Here is a 10001-nt window from a genome sequence, read left to right as displayed (position 1 = left end):
CCATGCACCGGGAGCCCAACGTGGGATTTGATCCCAGGTCTCCAGGATTGCGCCCTGGGCCAAAGGCAGGCGCCAAACCACTGCGCCACCCAGGGATCCCAAGACTAAAGTATTTAACCAATTCGTGTCCAATTATCATCAGTTATATTTCATCCCGTTTCAAGACCCACAGGCCTCCTGATGGCAGCCAGCACAGAAAAACAGAGCTTCGAAAAGTAAAGAACATCTATTGTAAGGCTCCAAACTTCAGTCTCTAGAGTCTTGATCACCCTCCATATAAAATAAAATATGTAAGGCAAATACACAAAAACAAAAGCACACCCAAACAAACTCTACGGGACGTCAGTTAGTCGTACTATACCTTCCCACACCTTCTTTCATTCTATACTCTGTGATTGAAAGTCTGAGTTGCCCCCACCCTGGTGCATCCTATCCAGTGAGAAAAACCCTTTCAGAGCCACAAAGAACAGCTCACCAGAAAAGCCTCTGAAATCGTTGTTGTTCCTGATAATCACTGTCACAATCTCCTTTCTAACAACCCTGTCCATCTGCAAAGCACTTTACTACGGATATCAGGAACATCTTTATGTTGCCAAATAACAACAAAGGAACACGAGCGAAACTATTATCTCTGCTAGAAGAGAAAAACCACAATCCCAGGGCTTGCTTTCTTCTCATATTCTCCTCTGCCTCATTAACTCCATTGCTATGTTACTAATTTCAAAGAAGCAGGAAGAGGTGATGGGAAAGGGGAGGTAAATAATAATCCACATGCCTGTTTCCCATCCCAAGTGCAGGATACACACTGCTTGCCAGACTGTGGGTCGAGCCATACCTTGGTTTAGAGACAGTGAGGATAGTAGTAAGTGTACTGGGGGTACATTTGTGGCTGATCCAGGCGTTTACCCATGTAGCTGGAATCTTTATCTCCGAGGCAGGGAACTCGATGACACGGTATGGTGCCCCAGGCCGAGCGTCCTCTTAAACCACTATTCCTGATGGTCCCGATGACTGATGAGGCTTCAGAGATCCTTCGTCTTCCACCACTCACTAGTTCCAACACGGCAGGAATTTAAAAAAGAAACACACCAAAAAAATAGAAAGAAAGAAAGAAAGAAAGAAAGAAAGAAAGAAAGAAAGAAAGAAAAAAGGAAAGGTATTGGTAGAACAACACACGCACACACACACGCGCGCACACACACACACACACACACAGCCTTCCCAGATCCTGCCTTCCTTCCCCCAGCTGCCAGGGTCCACTTGGGATGAGGCACTTTGTTCTCTACCCAGGCTGTCTGTAGTGATGTCAATTGCCAGCGTTTGTAAAGAGGGAGAGAAGAAAAAAATCAAAGTCTTTTTAGCACAACTCCGAATCCTTGCAGATCAGCTTCCTGTCTCCTGTTTGTCTCTTTCCCCACCTTAAAGAAAAAGGGAAAAAAAGAAAGAAGAAAGAAAGAAAGAAAACAAAAAAATGAAAAAGAAAAAAAAAAAAGAAAGAGAAAGGGGAAAAGAAAACAAAACAAAACAACCTTGCACAGCCTGGTTGCTGCTGTCTCCCTTCCAGAGTGACATGGTGTTCGGGCTCCTCCTGTCCTTTCATTCACTTCCTCTCCTTCCAGCTGGTGGGTGGAACCTCTCCAGGGAGCAGGGTATGCAGTCCAGAAAGCTGCAGTATTTCCTCCAAGAAAAAAAAAAAAGCCTGCTTCAACCCCTGCTGCAAGCAAAGTCCTGATTCCCTCTGCTGGCTATCTCGAACAGCAAAGCAATTTTTGCAGCAAAGCTGCTGCCGCTGGAACTGAACCCAGGGAACTCAAATTCGGGCGGTGGATTATTTCTTATCCTTCCCTCCATCTACCCCACACAAGAGCTGCCTTTTTTTTCTTGCCAAGTGGCAAGGTAAGCCACACTGCTAAAGCAAACACAGAAGACCACGGGAGGGAAGAGAGGACGAAGGGAGGAAGGAAGAGAAAGACAAAAATAAAAGCAGACGGACGACCCGTGCTGGTTAAAATGGAACAAGTGTGTCCCAGATGCTTTCAGAACCTGTTAACATACGAAAGCCAGATGAATCCAAGACCCGGTCCAGAAACTAACCTTTTACTTCTCGGACGACACGGAGGATGCTAAGCATTGAAGAAATTTGAGAGTCTATGCCAGGACTACTATTAGCAAGCCCTGCATCGTCAGATCACAAGGACCCACTTGCCATAGCCGAAATGATCATTCTTACCCTTACATCCGTTTTGTAAGCATCAAAGGAGGTATCCCATTAGGTTTACAGGCGTCTTCATAAATAAAAGCTCTGGTTCTCTCACTGTCTATCTATGATGATTTTGATTCAGGGATGCTTTAATCACTTTCCCGATGTCATCACAAAAAAAAGCACAATTACCTGACAGAGTTTTTCCCCACCAATAATAAGTAATATTCTGACATGTCTGTCGGCTGTTACATTATAATACAAATGGTTTCAGCGAAAATATATTTCCTTTAAGGGTCCCTTTTCAAGGCAGTCAAGGCTAAAATTAGACATGCCAGCTGTGTTTTGCTGTGAGCGCTCACGCATGCCCAAAGCGTGGCCAGACCAACATTGAGCGCCTCTCCACTTCGTCAAACCAGCTCTGTTCTCCCCAGCCTAGAGCTGCCTTTTCAGATAAGAGGTTCCTGGTACAAATCCAGCTTCCTAGTGAGGAAGAACAGAGAATTCCAGCCCGGTGCACAATATGGTATCCAGCCACAAACAAGCCCTGCCGCCCGTGAGGTCACTGGCTTTCACTCAGGGGTCTGGTTATTAGAAGCTGTGTGAGTGCATGGATATTCCTTGGAAAAAGTTAAGGATGGTGGATAAATAGCTTTATGTTTGACAAGAATAACAACCAGAAAGAAGGAAGGAGAGAGGGTGGGAAGGTAGGAGTTAGAAGCCCTGATATCACTGTCATTAAGAGAATTAAATCAATTCCACCAACATTGAAATGTGTTCTTCTGGGCCTTATTCGTCCCATCCAGAAAGTGGAAATGCTGCCAACTTATGTGGCTGAAGGTGGTAAACGGAATCAGATACTAAATCAAAACTACATTGATTTAAAAATCATTCAGTGGCATCTCAATGCTCAGACAATAAAGTCTTGGCTTCTTGGAATAGTTTTCAAGACCCTTGAAAACCCAACTTTATTCTCCAGCCTCAGACAGTAAACTCTGGCCCTCGTAGTCTATATCTGAGTCACAGTGAACTGCTTTTAAAGTGGAATGTGCGGAGGATCCCTGGGTGGCTCAGCGGTTTGGCACCTGCCTTCAGCCCAGGGCCTGAATCTGGAGTTCCGGGATCGAGTCTCACGCCGGGCTCCCTGCATGGAGCCTGCTTCTCCCTCTGCCTGTGTCTCTCTGCCCCTCTCTCTCTGTCTCTATAAATAAAATCTTTAAAAAAATAATAAACTGGAATGTGCCCTCTCAGGGACTTCTGTCATCTGCTCTGCCCCAAATGGTCTTGCATCCCCATTCAGCCCATCCTTCAGCTCTCAACACGGATATCACCCCTCGGAATAGCTTTCCCTAAAGCCTCCTTTCCCTGCTGCACCTTATATTTGCCCTAAAAGGATGCTTATCCTGGGCAACTGTCTGTTAATTGCATGTTTGTTTCTTCTAGGATGCCGGAAAAGCATCAGGAAAAGCAGAAAAGTAGGAGTCCCCATCATTCTCATTCACGTTCCTATTTCCACAAACTGTCATGGAATCTGACACAAAATGGTGCTCTGCAAGTGTTTGAAGAGTAAGATACCTTAAACCCGATAAAAATTCTAACTCAATTCGTATCCTCTCTCAGTACATTTCAGTACACTTCTGGATGCAGGGGATAGAGTGGTAACACGGATCAGAACAATGTCCATCCCTCATAGAATATATATTCTAGTGAGGGAGATAAGCAAAGAAGTAAGCAAGTAAACAGGCATTATCAATCAGGTAATATGTAGTACTGTTCATAAATATAAAGCTAAGTAAACAGAAAGAGTCACAGGAATTCCACTTTAAATAAGATAGTCAGGAAATGCTCACCAAGAAAGAGCTCTGAGGTTAAAGGAAGAGTGGGAACCACACCCTGGGTGTTGTGTACTATGAGAGCACTTCTTGTGAGAGCCAAGGCCTTCGTTCCAATCCTGCCTTTGCCAGATCACTCTGCCTCCTTTCTCATCCATCCAGTGTCACTACACACTTCATACGGTTATCATGAAAATTCACCACAACAAACATGCAAAGCATTTATAACCCCTTGGAACATACTGGATCTGCCCAATAAATGTCAGCTTGTCTCTGGGGGAAGATCATCCCAGGCAGAAAGAACAGGAAGAACAGAAGGCCTGGCAGCAAGAACACTTCTTTTGAAATGTGTGAGAAATGGCATAGGGACTGAAATGGAGCAAGTAAGAAGTAAAGACTATCAAACAAGACTAGAGAGGTTCCCTAGACCAGATCATATAAGCCTTGATGAGGAAAGCTAAATTGCTGACAGGTAATAGTATAGCCTGGACTCTACCCAAATATTTTGATTATAGATCTAGCCATCTTCAACTATGGAATGCTGTTCTCCTAAATGACTTATTAAGGCTCCTCCAAATACTAAGACTTTTAAGGTCAGGATCCTCAATTTTGCCATGATGAGCAAAGGCTATCAATATTCTTTTACTAATAACTGGCCTAGCTACTCCTTGGAAGGAAAAGATTAGTGTCTTATTTACAAATGAAAGACCAAATAAATAACTCCTTCACCCACGCTATAGCTCACTTATATGTAAAGTTCCCAGCATGTGTTGATGCTTTCTGCAATTTCTACACAAATTGCCACTTTACAAAATGGTATTGGATTATTGCTATATTCTTGGCATCAACTGTCATTAGTCTAAGCACATTCATCGAACACTTAAAGCTTTTCTTAAATAATGCAAAGACAGTTTACCACTTGTGAGAATCGCAGAACCTGTGTTTTATTTATTTATTTATTTATTTATTTATTTATTATTTATTTGTTTGTTTGTTTATTATTTATTTTCCTTCAGAGATACCAGTAGCCATCACAACTGAGGAGGCAAGATACTCGTGTCGGAAATGGTTTTTATATCATGTCTACTCTGTTGGAGCCATAGTGCTTTCCATTTAAATGATCAAGTTAAGGTAGGAGGTAACTAATTTAAAACACTCTCTAAATCAGAAGCCAGCTGTGTCCCATTTGCCAAGTAACAAACAAATTTTGTACAAATCCAAGAGCAGCAAACTCATCAAAGGGCATGGACTCTTACAGATTCACGGGATTCATGGCACAGACTGGAGAGGCACTGATTTAAGACAAGTTCTTGGTTTCTAGGATAGAGACAACATCTCAGACATACCATCCATAAATAGAGAAGTGACGGTACCGAAACGAGGTTCAGTTGGGTAGAGACAGAGATTCTCTTCTGGTTTGCTCTTGATCTATCCAGTCAAAGAATAACTGGGTCCTCTCTTTGGCTGATTTATTTTTTAAATGACAAAGACTTAGTCAAAAGCAAAAGGAAAGAACAATAGAGAGAGAGGCATCATCATCATCATCATCATCACCATCATCATCACCATCATCATCATATGCTATCTTTGAAAGCAAGTATACTATTCTTACATTCATGATCATGAATAAATTAAAACAAACAAAACTGCCACTCGGTATTTGTTGCCCTCTTTATTCAAATTTGTGAAATCTCTTCAACACAGCAGTTGCCAAACAGATATTAAAGGTAAATGTTGTTGTTGTTGTTGTTGTTGTTGTTGTTGTTTTTAGAAGACAAGATGGTAGATCACAAACTCCAACAGTAAAGTAGTAGTCTTTTGTCCTACTGGACATACCCATGGTTTAGGAACATACCCGAGACAAACTAGGAGAAAGAGACCACTAGTGATTCAAGCATTTGTGGTCCAAATTTAAACTATAATTAAATGTAAAATTTTAATGTAGATAAAAACAATGAAAATTGGCCTTGCTTCTGAGCAAAATTATAATGGACTATATTTTAAGACAGTCAACCAAATGGAGAAGAATAATTTAAAACAATGAACATTATTAACTTCAACGAAGTTTTACTGAGCATCTTGTATGTGCCTAAATAACCAAGAATAGCAATATAAAAACCATCACCCTTGTCCTCAAGTAGACTTAACATCTCCATATCTATTAAACATCAGTCATTCATAAATGACCTAAATGCCTTTCCTCTTATCTAAATACTAAATTTTAATAATTGTTATTAAATAACTTTAAGTTGACCCAATTTTTTAAATACATATTTTATTATAAATTTAAACAATGATATACTTGAAAACTTATGTTTATTTTGTTTTATTATCTTTTTAAAAATACTTATTTATTCTCTTGTTTTTTATATACTTAATACTGTGGTAGTCACATATGTTTCTCCTTTACCACTAGGATTACCAAGAGTCACATTTCTCCTCTTCATTGAAATTAGGCATGACAATGTGACTTGCTATGGCCAATAAAAATATGAAGCAAAAGTGATGCATGTAGAATCTTTTAACTGTTGCTGTTTGATTCACTGGTCCACTCTTCCCTGATGGAAGCATGTGCTTAGATGGAGGAAGCATATTGGAAGGCTTAGAATAGCTGCTTCAAATAGTCACCTGAACCAGCCACTGACTTGTCACGAGCAAGAAATAAACTTTTGTTGTAATTATGCTAATGAGATTTAGTGACTTACCACAGCATCACTTAGCCTACCCTGACTAATATGATATTACTTGTAGTGTGATTTTATGCTTATTGATTTCTTTCTTTGAGAGTCTCTCCCACTAATATCCAAGCTAAAAGGGCAAGGAATTTATCTATCGTCTTCACTGTTAAATCTCCAGCACCCAGAACAATCCTTGGGATTTAATAGACATTTAATAAATATTTGTTAGATAAATGAGTAAAATATTAATTTAAAATCATCTAATTTATCTATCAGTGGTTAAAATGCAATACTTCATGAAATAGAAGGGAAATGAGGCTTATACTTAAAATGGAAAAAATGTTTAAGTCTTCTAGGAGGAAAATTGCTACGAGTGGAACTACTAAATGTTCAGAGACAGGGAAGGTTTTTTTGTACTGATCATATAGATGGCCTTTCATATACTAGATGCTGTACTAGAATTTCAGAAATGTTTCCCCAGTTAGAACTTAACAAGTTACTGGAAAATGGGTATGATTCTCCCTACTTTTTAGTTGAGCAAATTAAGAAGGAAAGGGTTTAGCTATCCAAACCAAATTAATACAGTTGTAACGTGGTAGGGGAATATTCCTAAGTCACATCTGCATAAAGCCCAAACCCAGATTTTTTTCTCAGCATCACTTGATGGAGATCTTAAATGTTTTATTCCAAAACTAGATTAAGATAATCTTTGTGTTTACAACAGAAAACTCACAGTATACATAAAAGTCCTAAATAAGTCAGTGTGTTTTCATAGAAACAGATGGTACTGAACAGAGAAAAAACTGGAAAGAAAGAACATGGCCTTCTATCAAATAGTATAAACTCTATTTGGACCACAGATGTGATGGTTAATTGTATGTGTCAACTTGGCTAGGCTATAGTGCCCAGTCATTTGGTCAAATACCAGTCTAGATGTTGCTGTGAGGTATTTTTCGATGTGGTTTACATTTACATGAGTAGACTCTGAGTAAAGCACCTTATTCTTCACAATGGGACTGAACTTCATCCAAAAACGTAAAGGCTTTAAGAATGAAGACTGAGATCCTTTTAGAAGGAAGAAATTCTGTCTCCAGACTGCCTTTGGCTTCTAGATTCGACGTCAGCTCTTCCTGAGTCTTCAGCCTGACAACCTGACCTGAAGTTTGGGGATCCACTCCCACCCCCCAGAATCACATGAGCCAATTCCTTTAAGATTCTCTTTGCATACAAACACATCTTACAGGTTATGTTTTTCTGGAAAACCCAGACAAATACACTAGGTTAATAAAATGAAATAAATGACAGCAATGAAGGTCAGTGATATAGGCACTCTTACACATTCCTAGTAAATATCTATAATGGTTCTAATAGAGCTTAACAAAATGTATAGCCTTAAAACTTTTCATCCTTGTCAGTCCCAGTAATTTCGGTTCTAGGAATCCAAACAGATCATCACTAGACATTTAGGAATAGGTAATTGGAGAACTCTGAGTATCCAACTCTAGTTTGGTTAAGTAAATCACAGTACAGAGTATGATTCAACCATTAAAATGATACTTAAGAAATACTTTAACATATGGGAAATGCTTAAGTCAAATAGTTAATGAAAAAATCAGAATACAGGGACACCTGAGTGGCTCAGCAGTTGAGCGCCTGTCTTTGACTCAGGGGGTGATCCTGTGGTCCTGGGATCAAGTCCCACATAGGGCTTCCTGCATGGAGCCTGCTTCTCCCTCTGCCTATGTCTCTCTCTCTATCTCTCATGAATAAATACATAAAATATTTTTTAAAAAAGAAAAAATCAGAATACAACCTTGTATATACAGTAGGTTTCCAACTATGAACTAAAAACACATAGACAAGACAATAGAACAACTACATCGAAGTAACAATAGTGGAAATGTTTCCTCTATGATAGTGTTATTGGTGATTTTACTTTTTTTCCTTATCCTTCCAGAAATCCCAGCATTTTTCAAATTTGTCTTAAAATGAGCATATATTTCATTATTTAAAATAAATATTATTTTTAAAGAATTCTCTTAGGTAAGTATATTCTTAAGATTTTTGTTGTTGGGGGATCCCTGGGTGGCGTAGCGGTTTGGCGCCTGCCTTTGGCCCAGGGCGCGATCCTGGAGACCCGGGATCGAATCCCACGTCGGGCTCCCGGTGCATGGAGCCTGTGTCTCTGCCTCTCTCTCTCTCTCTCTGTGAATATCGTAAATAAATAAATAAAAAATTAAAAAAAAAAAGATTTTTGTTGTTGTTGTTGTTGTTGTTAGCTGACAGGACATTTTAAAACACCCAGATATGACATTAAAATAAATTGTGTGTGCACTTGAAATAGCCATTTCCTTCTTACCTGAATCAAACATCACTTTAAGAAAAGTTTACCTTTCTTTAAAGACTGGGAGCATAAATTCTATAATTTAACAATGACAAAACTCTGATTTAAGGCCTATAACCAAATATCCTCATTTAAAGAAAGAAAAACAGCTACCAACGGCAAAGGACATATCTTTGCAGACACTACAGTAAACCTACATAAGTATCTAAAACATTAATTTTTTTTTTAAAGATTTTATTTATTTATTCATGACAGTCACAGAGAGAGAGAGAGAGAGAGAGGCAGAGACATAGGCAGAGGGAGAAGCAGGCTCCATGCAGGGAACCCGACGTGGGATTCGATCCCGGGTCTCCAGGATCGCGCCCTGGGCCAAAGGCAGGCGCCAAACCGCTGCGCCACCCAGGGATCCCTAAAACATTAATTTTTTTAATATCCACTAATTCTGCCTTTGCATTTCTTTCTCTTTTTTTTTTTTTGCATTTCTTTCTCATAAGTTTATTTGTAAACATCAGTTTGCTTACAATATGCTGTAGAAACAGGGAATTTCTTTCTTTCTTTCTTTCTTTCTTTCTTTCTTTCTTTCTTTCTTTCTTTCTTTCTTTTTGGGGGGGTGGCTATCACTGTCTCCTTGTATATTTCCGTGCAAAGAATTCCACTATTTGCAGACCACTGAGCCAACTTTGTCTTCATGTAGCTGGCAGATTCTTGTGGCCTTCTTACAAACACACCTTCCGCCATGACTTTTGCCAGCAGTGAACCAGAGCTTTAGAAAACACCAACTAACAGCCTCAAAGTCAGGACAGATGAGTAGCTGCTTTGTCACATGAGAAACACATTTTCCTAAAAGGAATATCATTACTTTGTATTCACTATTCAGCTTCCAGCTGCCAAAAGCTAAGCAAGGTAGGTCAATATGACCACATTTGATTGGCTGGGCTGAGCCTTCT

General features: G+C 39.6%; 1 long non-coding RNA gene across 3 annotated transcripts; it reads right to left on the bottom strand.

The window, feature by feature from the left end:
• Positions 1-835: 835 nt before the first annotated feature.
• On the bottom strand, positions 836-3225 carry LOC140633131 (uncharacterized). Of its 3 annotated transcripts, none has more exons than XR_012030719.1 (3): positions 2095-2685; positions 1530-1678; positions 836-1050 (listed from the first exon to the last, which is right to left on the bottom strand). It is a non-coding gene; the product is annotated as an uncharacterized lncRNA (long non-coding RNA). The 3 variants fall into 3 exon arrangements; XR_012030720.1 differs by having other exon boundaries at positions 2231-2685; XR_012030718.1 differs by having other exon boundaries at positions 1530-3225.
• Between the last annotated feature and the right edge of the window lie 6776 nt (positions 3226-10001).

The sequence above is a fragment of the Canis lupus genome, chromosome 5 (genome assembly GCF_048164855.1).
Source record: "Canis lupus baileyi chromosome 5, mCanLup2.hap1, whole genome shotgun sequence".
NCBI lineage: Eukaryota > Metazoa > Chordata > Mammalia > Carnivora > Canidae > Canis > Canis lupus.
This window is presented reverse-complemented; position numbering and strand designations above follow the sequence as displayed.